Source organism: Epinephelus lanceolatus, chromosome 11 (assembly GCF_041903045.1).
Source record: "Epinephelus lanceolatus isolate andai-2023 chromosome 11, ASM4190304v1, whole genome shotgun sequence".
Classification (NCBI taxonomy): Eukaryota; Metazoa; Chordata; class Actinopteri; order Perciformes; family Serranidae; genus Epinephelus; species Epinephelus lanceolatus.
The window spans coordinates 784,598-803,178 of NC_135744.1; the positions used below are offsets into that span (position 1 = coordinate 784,598).

General features: G+C 41.7%; 1 protein-coding gene across 4 annotated transcripts in view; it reads left to right on the forward strand.

Annotated features, from left to right (window-relative positions):
* The first annotated feature begins 319 nt into the window (after nt 1–319).
* The window catches only part of nrip1b (nuclear receptor interacting protein 1b), a 76,328-nt gene continuing 58,066 nt past the window's right edge, over nt 320–18,581 (forward strand). Inside the window, exon 1 of one of the 4 annotated variants that reach the window (XM_033649471.2) lies at nt 320–621. The gene's annotated coding sequence lies outside the window, so the exon portion shown is untranslated. Of the gene's footprint in view, nt 906–18,581 lie in introns of all 4 variants that reach the window. The other 3 variants (XM_033649477.2, XM_078172107.1, XM_078172108.1) reach the window with 3 other exon arrangements.

The following is an 18,581-nucleotide window of genomic DNA, read 5'->3' on the forward strand; positions in this document are numbered from 1 at the left end:
ACTGACTGTGAATAGTTTGTGCTAATTGTAGAACACCTACTACATTAACTATATTAAACAATTCAATTACAATTAAAATGTACAAAAATAGGTATTGGTTGATGGTTAATAACAACTGGACATAAAAAGTGAACATAAAAAATAATAAAGCATGATGCCCATGATGACGATGATGAGGATTATACTACTGCTACTACTACTACTACTAATAATAATAATATCATCATCATCACCATTATTATTATTATTACTGGGCTCTACTGGCACTGGGAGTGTGTGTCAGCAGCCGAGGGAAGGCTTGTTCCTTTAAGGGTGGTGTCAGCGGCAGGCAGAGGAGGAGGAGTGAGGCTGTCTCCGCTCGGTTCTCCACAGCGAGGGTACTCGAGAATAAACAATTCCCACAGACTATACGCTACACACCTCAGCTCGATCACAGTCGCAGCACAAAAAAAACCTGACGCATTTTTTGGACTACATTTTTATTACAGCCTGCCTTGCTATTTTTGTTCCTTGCTAAAACAGTCAACACAGATGCGACCGTATTCATTGGATTTGCCGTCTCCGGTCGAATAATAGCCGAACGATGCGCCTCTCCGGCTGACTGTGGGGTGGACAACGCAGGTAGGGGATCTACGTGCTACAGACAAACGCACTGTCATATCTTGAGAAATCTTGTCAGCACTGGGGGCCAAGAATGCCCACAGAAGGGAACGCGGTATCGACGATTAGACTAGACGATAGCGTGTTTTGTCGAGAATAGGAAAGGCAGTTTGTGTGTCGTAAGGCGAGTAGAGGCGCATATGTAAAGGCTATAGCGTTGAAAACGCTGCATAAAGAAGTGGAGACAGACCTGGCTGTGTGCAGTGCTATGGACTTCCTTTTGAGCCCACAGGCTCGTTTGGTAGGTAAGAACAGCAGCTCTCTGTATTTCCTAGCTACCAAATGAGCGGTACATTGGGCCTACATCAGAGGCGTGTATGTGTATGAAAAGCTGCTGAAATCAATGTCACTTCTAGTTCAACTACCCTCCTAATATGCGGACCGACCGCAGCTGAACCGATAGAAACCGTAGCCTACTGCTTATTTTCTAAGTGTATTTTAGGCTGCTGTCACACAGACCGACTGCATACTGAATTCTTAATATAATCCCACGGGCTTCATTTATTACAAATACTTAGCGTAGGGCTGCCCGTGTCAAGGAGTTGTAATGTAACGTTCCACTCAATGTAGTTAATCACACTGGGTCAACAGCAGACAGCCTCCTGTTCTCAAGTAGTTTTAGCACCACCAATGGGAAACACTTCACACTTGCACTGTTCTGAAAATGACTCTTGGCAAGTCCTGTTCCTTAAAAAGGTCATGGAGGGTTTTAAATGAACTTTAAGATCTTAAAAAGGACATACTTTGAGTTTGAGTCATAAATGGCTTTTCTGAGATGTCAAAATAGCCTGTAGCTTTGTTTGTCCAGGATAGATTAGGTTACTTTATAAAAAAATCTCCCTGGTTGCCCAGACTTTACCTGGAGCTTTTTACTATTTTTTGTTTCATTAAAATTGGTTCTAAACTGTATACATGTCTGAGACAGTCTTATATTTGTCTTCCCTGTATTTATATGCCCATGCAGTGTCATTTTACTGTTTTATACTTTGCAGTGCCTCTTAGGGGAAGTCCACGACAATGGCACTAACCCCCAGCATGCAGTGTAGCGAAGGGTAGTTAGAAATCTCACAAAGCATTATCTCACTGTCTGTTACTATAACAAGTCTATATTACAGTCAATATGAAGGTAACAGTTGGCCTGAATGCACCATAAACAGCCATGATCTGAAGTCACATCCTAAGAAAAAAATCAGCTTGTCTGTAACCACTGGCAGGTCCCTGCAACTGGAAGGATGTCACTCTAGTCTGCTGACCAAAATGCAGTTGGTTGAAGTTAGTCTGTTGCAGCCTGACACATTACTGTGTTATGTCAGATATGTTTTGATATAGTTCAAAGACTTGGACGCAACACAGGCTCCGCTCCATTAGTGCTGTGCTCGGTTATAATTGTCTCGGACTTCGATCGGCTTCAGTCAGGAAAATGTGGCCCGAGCCACGCTGTAGTGTGCCCACCTGTGAGTGAGTGAGTGAGTGAGTGAGTGAGTGCGTGAGTGCGTGTGCGCGTGTGTGCGTGCGTGCGTGCATCGGGGCGAAGCTCCGCCGTGCACGATACAGAGAGCAGAGGAGAATTGTAAACGCGCGACCATGTAGAGACAGAAATGACATGCTGTCATGTAAATGAGATAAATAACACAAGGCTATTTAGTTTTTTTATAGGCCTGGATATAAAGCGTGCGTAGCGAACTCTCCAGCAGCCATTCTCGCTTCTAAATCTTTCTCTATGCTCTCACTCTAGTCGGCTCTAGCACGCCTGTGGTGTGCAGCGGTGAATTGGGTCCCTGCTGAAACACTTTCCTGCCGCGCACGTTCCGGACGTTGTTTGGGCTATTCACCAGTATTGCGGTATATGAAAAATTCATATCATAACGAAAATAAATACCGGTTTTCGGTACAAACCAGTATACTGCCCAGCCCTACGTATGTGTTCCTTTCCTGAAATGACCTATTGCTTCATTGGACTTTAGATCAGTGTGGAAGCAAAAGGTGAGTGGCTGAGGTTTGCTGCAAGTTACAGTAAAGAGGTCAGAGAACTTCAGTTCAGGTTCCAAAAGGGTCAGATGACAAAGCTGTCCAGCACCAACCTGCTTGGATGTCGTAATATGTTGATTAAAAAAAAACAAAAAAACGTTGTGTCCACTCAATCTGCTACCTTTGACAGAACGGCTGTAACTTAGACTAACAATCTAAAGTAAGATGGAGAAAAGGCAAAGTTTTTCAAAGCCTTCTAAATACTGTCTGTGTCTGGGGTCTGCCTTTTAGCCTCTCTTTTGTTGAGCATTTAAGCTGCTTAATTATTTGACCTGAACTCAGGAAAGATGTTCAAGGCAGTTCAGCGTGTCCTCTTTTGCTGTATATAACTAAAACCTGAGCATTTATAGCCCAACTTTAAAGATGCGCTTTAAAAGAACTTGTGTTTGAGTGGTCTGCCCAGTGTGCTGTAGCTCAAAGGATCCTCTCTATTGGATGTAGCTTAATTTGACTTGGCCATCTGCTATTGTCCAGGGAGTTGCTGTTGAGTGATGTGCAATAGCCTGCAACAGAACCAGAGGATATTCAAATGGCCAAATGCAAATGATTTTTAAGCTGCTGAATAGTCACAAAGCTGGACTCTGGACTCCTGTCGATTATCCACTGGCTGCCTTTCATGACAGCAAATCTTATCGGCCATCAAAACACTGCCGTGGTATGAAAATGGCAGGTTTTGATGTGTGTGTGTGTGTGTGTGTTCATTGTGGCATAAAAACTTTTAGTAATTACCAAGTCACTGCTTGTTGTTATACAGTGACTTTCCTTTCCCCTTTTAAGTCAGTTGATAGTAGTGTAGTTTTATACAGGGTGATGCCACAGATACAGGGGTACCTGCCCAGGCACTTATCTCTACTAACAGCCTCCCTAACTGCTACCACTGTGCCAGCTCAAAGCCCACCGTTTGTAAATCTGTCAGTCACAACAGCACGAGACACAGGGCAGACAAAATGGGGGTGAAATTCCACTTTTTGATTATTGAGATACTTTCCAAAAAAGACCTAATGTGCAGTCTACCAGGACAAGTGTCATGCATTTACTGCATTTACATGCATTTAGAGTTTTTGATTTATTATAGACCTGGGAGCTGCCCAGCACTTGTGTTGTTGGCTACTGAACATTGTTCAAGGGCACTTTGACAGTAGATGATGAGGAATAGAAGCCTTTCTCATCTACTTACAGGTCCATACTTTGTCAGCCCGCTGAGGATTCAAACCAGAGACCCTTTAGCCACAAGCTCATTTCTTTAATTGTTTGGGCTCTATAATATTTGTGTGGAGCATGCATTAAAAATCATTTCATTGTTGTCTTTATTGTTTGTTTATTCTGTAGACACTCTCCACTAATAACCATACAGCTGAGAAGATTTACACTGCCACAATTATGCTGTAAATTTCATAGTCAGACTACATTTATCGTACATGACAAGGCAGTGACACAATACAAGACTAGTTCTTGCTGCACTTGATCAAAGTCTTTGAAATGATCAGTTTTTAGTGTCTTACCATTAAATGGATGTTAGCACTCCTTATTATCTTGACTCTTCCCTGTGCCACCTCCTCCACATCGCTTATCTCTCACTGCTTTTCACATGCACGCACGCACGCACGCACACACGCACGTACGCACAAACACAGGTACAGACTGCAGTATCAGACACGCAAGTCTTGATACCACAACAGGGCAAGCTTGCATAAAATTGGAATGGATAATGTCCTGAAATGGTTGTGACGAAGAAGAGGCTAAAATATCAAGGACTGAGCTATTAAAGCGTAAACATACTCAGATTGATATAGCCACTAAAGACAACAAAAGTGAATAAAAAATCCAGTGTAGCTTTACTATCCTAAGCTGATATTAAATTAGAGAGATACATGAAGTGGAAGCTTGCTGTTTACTGATTTATGTGATATGTTGTTTTTTTTTCTCAGAATATTTTGCCACTAGAATACTCAAAGAATGAGGGCAGCGTCAGAAAACAAGGCCGAAAACTACTGAAGTCAGTTTTGCTTTCTGAAATCTAATCACTGTGTGGGCAGTTTGAGAGTATGTGTGCTGCTTAGAAAACAGGCTTTAGTAAGGGTGCTCAGTTATAGCAGCACTATCCCATTCAGAGACAATCACTCCGGCTCCTGTTGGTGCTTCTGTCATGAACAGAAGGCATCCAAAGTCAATGGACCTCATTTTGATGACAAGGCAGGAACTGCTTAATGCGTCTTTACAGCCATCGCTCCTGGATCGGGGCTGGAATGACGAAATGCAAGGAGGAAAGACGGATGCCTCCATTGCAACTGAGAAGCCCTTTTTAGATAGGAATTGTGCACATTTGCAGGAAAGCCCAATCAGTCTTTTTTCAGCATTGGCAGTATAAAAACAAAATCAGGGAGGGCGGAAAATTGCCGCCTACCTACTTTTGTTTATACAGAATGCGCCTTTTTTGGGGCAGTGGGGGGCGTGAGCAAGTAATAAAACATGTAGCTCAGTGTGTGACGTAATCATTGACGTGGGAGGGAAGCCGCGGCTAGTCAGGCGGCAATAGTCAGGTGGCAATTCTCCCGTAAGTAGGCCCATTCTTCACCGTCCCCATCATTTGACGGTTAATGGCCTCTTCGTTTGCGAGTGCAAGGAGGGCGTGCTATTCCTTGTCTCCCCAGTTGCTCATCTTTACAGTGTCTGTCAGGTTTGCATTTCCCTCTTGCTACTAGCTGCTCGCTAATTCCTGCTGTCAGCTGTTTCCTGTTTATCCACCGCCAGTGGGTCGCACATGCGGCGTCATCAAGAGCTCCTCCCACAAGTCTTCAACAGCCCCTCCCGTTGCAGAAGGCCGCCTTGGTCTGTTTAAATTTAAAGGGTTAAGCCAATATAATAATAATAATAATACCCTACGAGGCGGAAAATTAGGCGCCTTGGATCAACTCGCCTTTCCGCCTCTGTGTGTATAAACGCTCGCAGCTGGCTGGCAAATCGGCCCAACATTCGTGGAAAATCTGGCAGTGTAAAAGGGGCAAGAGCTATACTAGCTAGATCTCATCTGTTGAATGACTCTCCTCCCACCTCCCCCCTACTCCCCCTTCTCTCCCTTCAACCCTCACCTCCAACTCTCCCTCTTCCTTCACGCTTGACCTTGACGTAATGACAGGCCCCTCAATTATCTCCACCGATTGATCGCTGCTGATTGCAATTGCCGTGAATTATTTAGACTTTGCACAAATTGCTCACTATAGAGGAGGCAGCCCATAGGACAAAGATATTGCTGGTCAAATAAATTGCATGGTACCCACATTAAGTATCTTCTCCTGCTGTGGAATCCTAAATGTGCTGATCAATAAAGCAGAGCGAGGAAACAGCATCAAGCTACCTTGTAATGTGGTAACAGAGCTACCAGCTCAAAACAGACTCTCCACTGTACCTCTCTGGTTCGTTAAGTAAAGACTGAGGAGATGTAGCATGGAGCAGCAGACCTCCTCGGTGATGTGAGAGGAGCTGACTGTTTTCCTAGCCAGGCTGGTGTGGTCACAGCGGAGGAGCGGAGTGGAACTGACTCCTTCCCCCTCTCTCTGTCTCTCTTGCTCCTGTAGCAGAGCTGCTGCCCCCCAGGCTGTAGAGGTGCAGTAGGAAGGTTTCTCTACCATTGTGGTGAGCATGCTGCCAGGATGCTGCAGTCAGACAGAGGGCAAGGTCTCTGCTTTGCCACAAGCAGGCCAATGTCACAGGCCTGACGGAGTGGACAGGCTGCAAGGAGATAAAAAGAGAACAGATAAAAGGGAAATCCAGCCTGTGTGAACGTGTGATAGAGGCTGCCTGCCTTTTTTCGTACAGAGAAGAAAGATGGCTTGTATATGTCTATGTCTGCATTTTTTTTAGCTGCAACAGGCAGAGTATGTTTGTAACTAAGACTGTGAGAATACAGTAGTTGATCCCAAGGATCATAGTAAACATAGATTCACATGAACTTGCGTCATGCCTCACTCAAAAAAAAAAAACAGCTTCTGACGGGCATCAGACAAGGGTACTGCACCTTGTGTACTAAATGCTATTTTTGTATCATTGCATATGGAAATAGTCTAAGCCTAAGGGTTGAAGGCTAGAACAGCAGTCACAAAGTCCAGAGACTGAGGTCGGCTGTTATTCAGCTGTGTCTTATTTTAACAAGGTTATGTGGCAGGAGTGCGGGGGAGAAGCTGGGGCTAAGTGAAAATGCCACTCATTCCCGAAGAGTCCCTGGCCTTGTCAAGGTTAGTGGCTTGTCTTTGTAGGTTGAGGGATTGATGCATGAGCCTGTCTGGCGCTGAATTCAAAATCCAAAGCTGTCACAGGCAGCAGCCCCCCTCCCTCCCTCCCTCCCTGTCTTTGCAGGCTATCACAGGGCCCTGTCCTTCCCAACTTCTTAGCAGTCTGTCCTTTTGGGAACCTTGAGCAGCCCAGGCAAGGACATAGCGTCTGGTGCAGTAAGCCTGTGCAGAGGGGGAGGCTTTACGTAACGTTCTGCTTTAAACATAGGTGTATGACTTCCCTGACACAGAGCAGTGCGGTGCAGAGCTGCACAGCACAACCCCCCCCCCCCCACACACACACACACACACACACAATAAGGAAGGGGGTGGGTGGGTGGGTAACTTAATTATATCTTTCTCTTTTAAAAGCTTTCGTTTGGAATTAAATTCTCAGAGGCAATTAAGTAAAGAGGAGTTTTTAGAATTTATGAATGAATGATGGATATTGCACAGGATGACGGGGGAGGAAGGGAGGGAGAGTGGGAACGGGGATGCAAATGCAGCATAAGTCGCGAGGTTGTGTCTCTAAAATTGAATTACATTCAGAGCTTCGTACTAACTTTTCCACAGTGGCACTGGTGCTAATCCATGGGCCAGACCGCTTTTTGGTCCATCTCAGAGTGGCAAATCTTAATCATAATTTTTGAAAACATACATGTCTGTAGATGATATTTTGGTATGATAGCAATCCCAAAGTGGCAGCTTAGTCACTGTTATCAGCTCATTAAGTTAAAGGGGAACTAATGTTTTTATCAACCTGGGCCCTATTTTCCGATCTACTTTTGTCTAAATGAGTGATAGGATGTTCAATATTAGACATTTCTCCAGTACAAAGCTATTGCTGACCTGCCTGAAGCCAGTGAACGCACGCTATGTTAAATAATATGGCACTCAGACAGCATCAAACAACGTCAAAATACGTCCACTAAAAGTACATTTTTTTCCACACAGATAGGGTCGAATTGTTAGTATAATTATCCGACAACAAAATGGAAAGGAGAAATGAACGTCTGTGTTTACCTTTTAGCTGGATTCAGACATGTTCCTCTGCCTGTTGCTGCTCCCTCTCTCTCCTCGTCCGCTCTTCAATTTCAGTGAGCTCTGCCTCTGTGTACATCCGTGTACTCCGTGTTCAAATAAATACGGGCGGTCTTAAAATTCAAATGGCTCATCCAGATCTAGTTGGTCAAAATCAGGTAAAAATTAAGACATGTTTGTTGTGGCAAGTCAAAATACTTACTCGTAGAGTGAAAGTCTGGTTCTGAAATCTCACGTCTCGCGAGATTCTTCTTCTTCTTCTTTGGTGTTTTACGGCAGTTGGTCTCGTGAGATTTGAGTTGTTGCAGGAAGTTACCGCTGGAGTGACCTTACAGTTGGTCAAAATCGGGGAAAAATTCAGTTATGACTACTCCAAACAGTAGAGTAATTCCTCACGTTTGTAAGGTCACTCCAGCGGTAACTTCCTGCAACAACTCAAATCTCGCAAGACATGGACACACCACAGACGTACACGGGAGCAGAGCTCATTGAAATTGAAGAGCGGACGAGGAGAGAGAGGGAGCAGGAACAGGCAGAGGAACTTGTCCGAATCCAGCTAAAGGTAAACACAGACATTCATTTCTCCTTTCCGTTATGTTGTGTGAAAAAAAATGCACTTTTAGTGGATGTATTTTGACGTTGTTTGACGCTGTCTGAGTGCCCTATTATTTAATATAGCATGTGCTCACGGGCTGCAGGCAGATCAGCCCTAACTTCGTACTGGAGAAATGTCAAATACTGAACATCCTATCACTCGTTTAGACAAAAATATAGGAAAATATGGCCCAGGTTGAAAAAAACATTAGTTCCCCTTCAACAACCCCTTAAGATAAATTCCGTTTTTGACACTGGTGTATATCTGGTTTAGGCTCATGGTAAGGGCATTTGCTGATGTTTTATAGTATAGTATTTGGTATCATTTTAAGGGGCCCTTCTTGGCTTTCATGTAAGCCCAATTTTGGAACTTTCTGACAAACACAGAGGTCACTAGAGCTCTTTAAACCATCAATAATACACATTTTCCCACAATTTTCGCCTAAACTATATACTTTCTTTTAGCCCTGTGGCATCCAGGGACATCAGGGGAACAAGAGTCAACAAGTGAAATACTCACAGGACTCTAAGGACTCAGGAAATGTATAATATACCCATACTATCTCTTGGTGGGAGAGAGGAACATTTTTTCCTAAGAACCCCCTTGTGGGACCCCCAGGGGGCCTCATTTGCATACATTCAAAATGGCTGCCACCAAAAATTTAGATTTTGAGAGAAATGCTTACATTTCATGATGTAAACGTGCTAGAATGGTGATCTTGGTGTCTTTTGGGGGGTAGCAAAGGGCAACACAATGTGTTTGGTAGGTTTGACTTTGCCACAGGTAACAGCATAGACCAGGTCTTGGCTAAATGAAGCTGTGAGCCTTTGCACTCTCTTAGATGGGCTATTTCCTACTCTGGATGTACCCGCTAGGAGTGTCTGAAGAAACACTACTAGAGATGCAGGAGCACAGTTCATCTTCTCAAAATCTGACACATGTGGTGGCCATACTTGAGAAATGGCTTGGTTCCGAATATCATGTCTGATCTTCAATGCCGCTTCAGATATGTCGCTGCTCGATTTGGAAACCTTCAGTTCATCTTTGAGTTCCTGGCAAACCTTTACAAGTTCATCCATTGTCAGACTGTTAGGGTGTACAAACAGGTTTCTGGGCCCATATGCTATGATATGTAAAGATTCCCAGAATTCTGCTTCAACCTTACGTCGTAGGTATCCCTTTGTATTAGGTATAATTTGTGTCATACCACCTTTAGTCATTTCTGTCACCAGTATAGAGGTCAGGTCTCTGAATGGTATCACTCTAGGATGTTCTGTCAGGTCTTCCTTAATGTATGTGAAAACCTTTTGGAGTGCCATTCTTTCTGCGGATTCATAAGGTGATTCTGCCTCCATGTCAGTGTCAACAGTGTCTTTGTCTTTATATAGCTCCTTTGTGTACAGCCTGTAGCAGGATCTGTGGTAATGACCTTCAGCTGCCACTAGTTCACGACTGACTATGGCTAGCATGCTAGTATCTCCTTTGCTTTCAGCCGCTCTCCTGAGTGTGTCATCAGCTCTCAACTCACAGCATTTTGTCAGTCTCTTCTGTATTTTGACCCTTCAAATACTTGCTGCATTTGTCACAAATAATACATTTGGCTTCATACACTCTTGATGTGGCTGGACCTTGTCGGTGGATTTTCTGAAGTCTTCTGTGAGAGATTTTTCTGCAGAACTTTTACTCTGAGTCTGGATTATGTTAAGGTCTCTCTTCATAGTAAAGAATGCTACGGCACTTCCTATGATACAATACAGATGGTATGCTACCTTCAGGTAGGTCTTTAGCAAGGTCATGGATTGGTCTGTGGCCTCTTATTTCAGCTGCTCTCAGTAGTGTGTTCCATGAATCTGTATTTGTAGGTGCCACAAGGTTTGAGTCATCATCTGAACAGTGTATTAATGTATCCCATCCTGGGACGCTTTGGCTGTAGTCCACTTGTACTTTGTTCTGCCATATTTTTTCCTATCCTGTGATGTATATCTTATGAAAATAAAGTACAAAAACCTAATAAGTTTAACACTGTTCTGCTAACCATACATCTGTAGTAAACTTTGTTTTAGGTGCCTAGACAATACCCTCCTTCCTGGCTAGCCAGCTAGCATAACATGGTTGGTAACAACATATGACTATCTAGTTTCATACCATGATCTTCACTCTACCTTATATGTTAAGCCTCTGACAGACAGTAGTAACTTGTTCAACATGGCTGGCTGACATCTCTGCATTTCTGTGACATTTAAGGACCATTGTGCAAGATTTTGATTGATTGGCAGAAATGGAATATCATAATCTTAAGTATGTTGTCATTAGTGTCTAATCACCTGAAAATAAGAATCATTGGGTCTCATTCATGAAACGTGAGCAGATGGAATTTCTGTGTAAACTGTTCGCAGATGGAAATTTACGTGCATGTCCGCATTCATCAATATGTTAGTAGCTCCGATCTTTTTGTAGCTACTAACAAAATCTACTCCTGCTCCTGACCACTCATAGTGCTTGTGTAAATTTAGTAAAGCACATAAATATTGCTTTTCACTATTGGAAATTACAATTTTAATTCATATTGCACTCTGTTATGCACACAATATAGAGATGCCTTTGAAACACGTAATCTAAACATGACAAAATATTAAATATATAACACATTTAATCAAATTAGTTGGCAGTTAGCAGGTTTAAGAACCTTTAAGATTAGGTTCATGATTGTGAATTATCTATGTAAATCGACTCAATAGATTACACGTTCTTTCTACATATTGAATGATGATAATAAAAATATCCGTAAGGACAGCTGGATCACAGCCTCTTCGGCCTCGGTGCCTGGGTTCAGCAGGGGCAGCAGGAGCAGCAGGTGGTGGAGCCACGAAGGAGAATTATGAAAGAATTATTTGAGACAACAGTTTTTGTTTTTTTTTTGTGGCTTTTTGATCATTTGAATGAATAAATCTGATTTGAAAAATGTTTAATTTACGTTGTATTAAACAGAGCTTTAGGCTATTAAGATTCAAATAATTTGAAGATGATGCATACAGACTGCTGTAGGCTATATGTTATCCGTATCATTTGTTAAAATAAATGTTAAATAGCTCTACATTCCGACAGCCATCACTGATTTAGAGTTTATCCATTATGCACAAAACATCTCTGGTTTCCCGTTCCCACTTCATTCAAAACCCCACAAATGAATCTTCTGTTTGTTTGGTGACCACTGTATTTTTTTGTGTGTGCTTATGCGTTTCTTTGCCTCCAGTTTCATATCAAACCATTTACGCTTCACCTCTGACATGGTTCTTTGTACGACGGAGACAACATTAACAGCACCTGTTACCTCCCTCCAGGCTTTCGCTTTGCCTGTCCCTGTCACACCACTACTAACTGAAGAAAATAAAATGTTTTTTCTTAAGTCCATTTCACCCAAAATTATTTCGATCTCCACTTCAGAAAAATTCTTTTTTCTTTCTTTCTCTTTTTTTCTTTGCGCCATGACTGACAGGTCGACAGGATGCATCTACACCTCCTTATATGGTGGTCGTTGGCTATTCATGGGTGGGGATTTATGCTAATTGCTGATTACCGGGAGCGCACTGTCACTTTACGATGGATTGGCATTCATGATCATACACACGTGTTTACGATCAAATCTGAGTTTCCCTCGGTGTTCCTGAATCCGGAGTAGGTTTTTAGTAGAGTAGGTTTTTATGCGCAAATCTACACACAGATTTACTCACTTTTCATAAATGAGACCCATTGTGTTTTTCTTACATTAGAATTAGCCCTTCAGTTGACTGTATTCCACTTGTAGGCCTACTTTGTTCTGCCATATTTGTCTACACTGTGGTGTATCTTCTGAAAACAAGATATTTATCTACTTAACCTACAGTCTGAAAAGAACGCTAGACATTTTTCCATAAATGTACTAATAGATGGAGTAGCCTAGGTTAGGCTACTCCACCTATCAGTACATTTACGGAAAAAGGTCTAGCGTTCTTTTTAGACAGTAGGCTAAGTAAGTTAATGAGTAGACCTACAGAATACCAGAACTTATTCTGTTCCAATTCGAACACTGGTTAACACTATGATAATTTTGTAGTATCTGAAGCGTCAATACCTACCTTTCATTGTGATATGCGGCTTCACGCGCTGACTTGATATCGATCACCTCCGAAACTGGAGCGCGTGGCATATAGACTCCTAATAAAGAGTCTCATTGTAAATAAATAGGCCTAATGTGTGTGCAATAGTGGTTTTGAAAGCACATTTAGGCATAAATATTTAAAAAGTTTAATATTTTTAATTTAAGACTTTAATATAAGCAATAGACTAACTTGTAGCCTTTTTTTCATGATTTTCATCATGTTTCTAGCTACAATAGCCCAGGGTGGACAGACTCATAAAAAGCTGATTATGTATAGGACTGTATATGTTAAAGTTTATGCAAGTGTAAATTTCTACTATTGCTTATAAAGGTTACAAAATACAGATTTTTAATTTAAGGCTCACAGTCACCTCCCACAAAGAGATAGTATAGGTATATTATACATTTCCTGAGTCCTTAGAGTCCTGTGAGTATTGCAGTTGTTGACTCTTCTGCCCCTGATGTTTCTGGATACCACAGGGCTAAAAGAAAGTACATAGTTTAGGGGGGAATTGTGGGAAAATGTGTGTTGTCGGTGGTTTAAAGAGCTCTGGTGACTTCCATGTTTGTCAGAAAGACACAATACTGGGCTTAAATAAAAGCCAAGAAGGTCCCATTTAAAATAATAGCAAACACTATTATAAAACATTAACAAATGTCCTTACCATGAGCCTAAACCAGATATACACCAGTGTCAAAAATGGAATTTATCTTAAGGGGATGTTAACTTCCTGTGCTGATAACAGTGACTAAGCTGCCACTTTGGAATTGCTATCATACCAAAATATCATCTACAGACATGTATCTTTTCAAAAATTATGATGAAGTTTTGCCACCCTGAGATCAACTAAATAGTGAAATTTTGGCCTCTAGCCCATGGACAAAGTTGGTTACACGTCATGAGTAATAGCCTATCAACACTGAAGGCTGCCATGCAACAGGTGGGCCAAAAGACTAAAGCTGCTGCTGCAGTGAGTGGAGCTGTGTCAAACATAAGCAGCTGATATTACTGAAGTTGGAATAAATATCACAATGTCTTATACTGAAACTGCAAATACAGCCGGTGTTTGTGTCAGTAGCATTCTGCCCATAGTAACCTTAAAGTAGTTACTGCATATAACTTTGGTTGTATGAATACGAGAACTGCAAGGAGAGGAAGGAGTGAAAGGACTTGAGAAATGGAAAATAGGGCCCAGGTTGAGAAATGTGTAGTGACAGTACAGACATTTCATACAGCAGACACATGTAACATGGACTTGCCAGTCCAAAGTTAGACCCATTTGAGTCAGCTGCCACTTTGTCAATGTTAAAAACTTAAGTCTTCATCATGCACTCACATGAATGCCACCATGTGAAATTTTAATTTCCACGCTCACATAAAATGGTCACATATGTAACCGTTTTGGTCACAGCCTAGAGCCTTATACATTGCAAAATGTATAACAGTATAAATGTATAGAGTTACTTTTTATGCCACCAGCACAGCAACATTTGAGAGTTCATAGTGCATCATTCTACTGTCAGTATTTAGGTAAGGTTTGGGCTGTGGTTTCTCCACGTCCTCATTGATTCAGACCCACAGTTTAAAGAGGTTGGATATAACTTGCTGAATGGTGTTATGTGCTGCACACCCCAAATCCTTTTGGCCTGAACTGTAATTGCATAACTGTTTGGCTTCAAGTGATGAGCTGAATTGTTGCTGGGCAACAAGGGACCTGTGTGTGTGGCCACGGAGAGTCGGAGCTATGTGAGTTCACATAGATCTTCAGCACATTATCCTGGTTTCCAATAGAGGAATGTCACTGAATCCCTGTGGAAATACCTACATTTTTCTATTTTATACCAAGCTAGATAATTTGTTGTCGGCCAAAAGAGTCTGTCTTCTAAGGTGCATAAAGATCAACCTTGTAATGGCTTTGACATTGCAGATACCCTGCACTCCATTTTATATTTGTCAATGAATACATAAATGACTATTGGCACTTTTAATAAACATCTTTTAAAAGGACATGGTTAAATAAGTAGCACATCTCTAAATTTTAAAAATGAATGCACTCCCACACTGCAAAGCAATGACCGACGACGTTTGGCATAACCCCAGTCCCCCTCTTTCACTGTAAGTGGACTCTTGAATTTCTGAAACATGCTGTCCTTTTGTGAACCTCCAGCCAACTTGTAAATCCATTAGTGAGGTTGCGTTATTCAGTGTGTCCTCACTAGAGCTGGGTAAACAGACCTAAATACTGTTGCTCAGATGTGCAGCTTTCTCATAACTGTTAAAGGCGCCCAGTAGTAGAGAGGCCATTTGAGAGGAGATGGAGAGGACTAGGCTGATGACTTGAGGCAGCCATATGACCTATTACTTTAGGAAAATGGACCCGTGACCAGAAGATTGCTGGCTCATACTCTGCTCACCCTCTGCCCTTCAGCAAAGGCAATTAACCTGGATTCCTCCAGTAAATATCCAGCTGTAGAAATGGAAAGAGATGTGCAAGAGTGATAATGGCGTAAGTGACTTTGAATAAAAGTGTCCACTAAGCAGGAAGATTAATACAGCTAATAGAATCATAGCTTGTGTTTTCAAGTTATCAAGGACCCAGGACTGCTGAACATGTAGAGGAGTACGCAGTCACCCCTCTTCTGTTTCATCTTTCTTTGTGCACTCTTCCATACACACACAGTAGGGTTGGGCGATAATACGATAATAAGGTATCCCCACGGTATCTAAAAATATCAACGGTATCAGTTTCATTACCGTCATTTTAAAAAAAAATCTGCTGCGCATATAGCCCTATAGGAGCCTAATATAATATTAAATATAATTTATTTAATGCCTATATAATGAGTGCTTGTCCAGCACCTATGTAGCCTATGTGTGGTTGAGTTTTCAATTTAATACTATTACAATTTAAAACTAATAGGAGGCTATAATGTTTCTCTTTACTGTTGATTCGGGAGATGACATTTGATAAAGTTTGTGGATGTGACGTCGTCACGTGACAGCTCGTGTGAAAGAGAAGAAAAGATGGCAAGCCGCGCATCAAGCGAGTTGGTTCCAAAAAAAACACAACTTCATAACTTCTGCAAGCAGCATCAGCAGCAGGTCCAGTGGCCATCAGAGTGAAGGAAGGAGAAGCACAACCCAAAACACCCATAAAAAGATGACTCTGGGCAGTCTCCTTCAAAGAAAAGCCGATGTGGTGGCAGGTCCAGTCAGCACCATACAAGAGCGAGCAGGAGCAGAAATAACTGCTTGTTGTCGCCAGCCTGTTATTCAGGGAGACGAAGACCCCCTTCTCTGGTGGTAATGTGATGGAGCCAGGCGTTTTCCTCTGATGTCGAGGGTTGCCTGAAAGTACTTGTGCATTTGTGCGACGAGCTCTCCATCAGAGCGCCTATTCAGCACCGCGGGTTGTCAATCCAATACGTGCCCTGCTCCAGCTGGAAAAAGTAAACATGCTGTTTTTTCTGGCAAAAAAAAACTTGAATAGTTTTGAAGCATAGGATGCTGCTATAATTATCATTATAGTTTGTTTTTATTTCATTTTCAATGAGGAGTAGCCTGTTCTAACGGACAGAAACGTTCAGACTTGGAGAGGGTGAACTTTTCAAACTAAAGGTAGGCTCTAAAAATAAACCAGCGAACAGTATTTTCTGTTGTGTTTTCAGGATAGGATTATATATGCCCATTTTCAGTCATGCTTTTTTATTTATTGTTCTGTTTTTCTTATTTGATAAGCCCTAGTACTGGATGCAGTAGAGCTTGCTTTTAATTTATTTGATTTATGTTGATAGGTTCCAAAAATAAACCAACGGACAGTACCCGTTGCGGTCTCAGGACATTTTTGTTACTGCCTTTGTTATTTATTGTTACTTTTTTATTATTTGATAAGCCTATAAGTATTGAATGCTGTAGGGCTGTGTTTTAATTTAATTGATTTGTGTCGATTACTGTACTGGAAGTGGACTGTAGCCCAAAGACAATTTGTTGTTATTTCATTCTGTTTGATTGCTGCATTTTGGCATTTGTTGATAAAAGTTGTTAATTTTGTACATGTTTTGTTGTTATTTTTTCAGTATTCTTAGGCCTATGCAGTGTTTGCTGTTTTGTTTCTGAACGGTATAGGCGCAAGCTGACATTTTGGCGACTCCCCCTGAGCCCTTCAAAGTGATTTTTTATTAGTCATGATTATACCATATACCCCGGGAAAATGTGGGGAAGGTTTAACAGTAACAAAATTTGGATACCACCCAATTCTAACACACAGTCACAGACTTGTCTCTTTTCCTGTGGCATTAAGGCCAGAGCATGGCCTTGACCTTATTGCTGAGCAGGCTTTTTAAGGAACTCTCCAGATGAAGATCTAATCATGTGACACCCTTCACCCAGCCTCACCCCATCCTCTCTCCTGACCTTGTATGTCTACAAGGATGAGCCACAGGCATGCATGCACCTTCAGGGGTTGTCATTCAATTGGGTAAACACTTGAAGGTCAAACAGGGTTAAGGTCATGTCAGAAAGGGCAGTGTGGTTCCAACTATCCCTGCCCTTGTCTGAAGTTTGGAAGGGCTGGCCACAAGTTTCCACCCTGTTTGACTGCGGTGACGAACCAAGCAGGTTTAGTCATCCTCTCAATTCTCAATCACTGATACCAGCATATGTCAGCGAAAGGTCATTTCATGTCTAGAGTGATTCATATCCAGAGTGAGCTGGCTGCTAGGATTTGTGTTATTGCAGTTGCCTTCACTCACTCCCTACAGCTGCCCCATGCTGGCTCACTGTCTCACTTTAGAGCACGCTACTGTCTCTGCTTCAGAGTATTTTTATGCTAGTACGTTAACATTTCTGCCCATGGAATATATTTACCATATGGCTGGGTAAATCAGGATCCTGGCCCACTTTGTTAAAACATGCAATAACACTTGTCAGCCAGAAGCCAGTCTTTCTTCATCAAGTCATTTACTTCTGACTTTTTCAGAATATTGTAAACTGATTTGTCTCATAGTAGTAGCATTGGACAATCAGAGGGAAGCACTGTTTCCATCAGGTCCTATATGACTAATTACAGCCTATTTTGATGCTGTGTTTCCATATAGCTTTGACAGAAAAGCAGACTGCTTTTATCTATTCCTTAAATTCCAGTGCGAGAGGTTTCCATTCTGGTATGCTGCCTTTGTTTCAATTTGAACTTTATTTCTGAGATGATGGCCAAGTGTCATTTCAAATATTGATGTAGTCAGTATATTCTCACTCCGAACATATCGCCACTTGTGATTGAATGTTGATATCTACATATGACGTGATAGGTATCCTGGGTGCGTCTGTTGTTGACTGTTATATGCGTTGTTTCTTTTCAAAATACACTTCCCTTTTCGCAGGAAATTAATAGTTTCTGATTATAGATTAATTTGAGGCATACAGCCTTTTTTTTTTTTTTTTTTAATTAAAACGGCAGCAAAACTAGGGGTGTAAATCACCAGTTTCATCATGATACAATATCAATTCTTTGATTCTTTAGACGATACAATATTTTCCAATATTACTAAGTCTGCCACGATATGATTTCTATTTGATACAGTTCAGGGGTCTGCAATAAAGTCTGCAATTAGGTGATGTTAAATGCCCATTTAACACAGGCAGTTACAGAGGAAGCTTTCCCCTTTCCTTTTTACCTTTGGCCATAAAACATATAAACAACACATAAATGATAAGTACAGTAAAGTTCTCTTTAAACTAACTCCACTAACACAAATCAAACAGCAAATGAGATGAAATAAGTTATAGTTCAGGGCTTTCCGTTAGAGAGACCTTTCTGGAAGAACTCTTTTCATTTTAACCCAAACCATCATC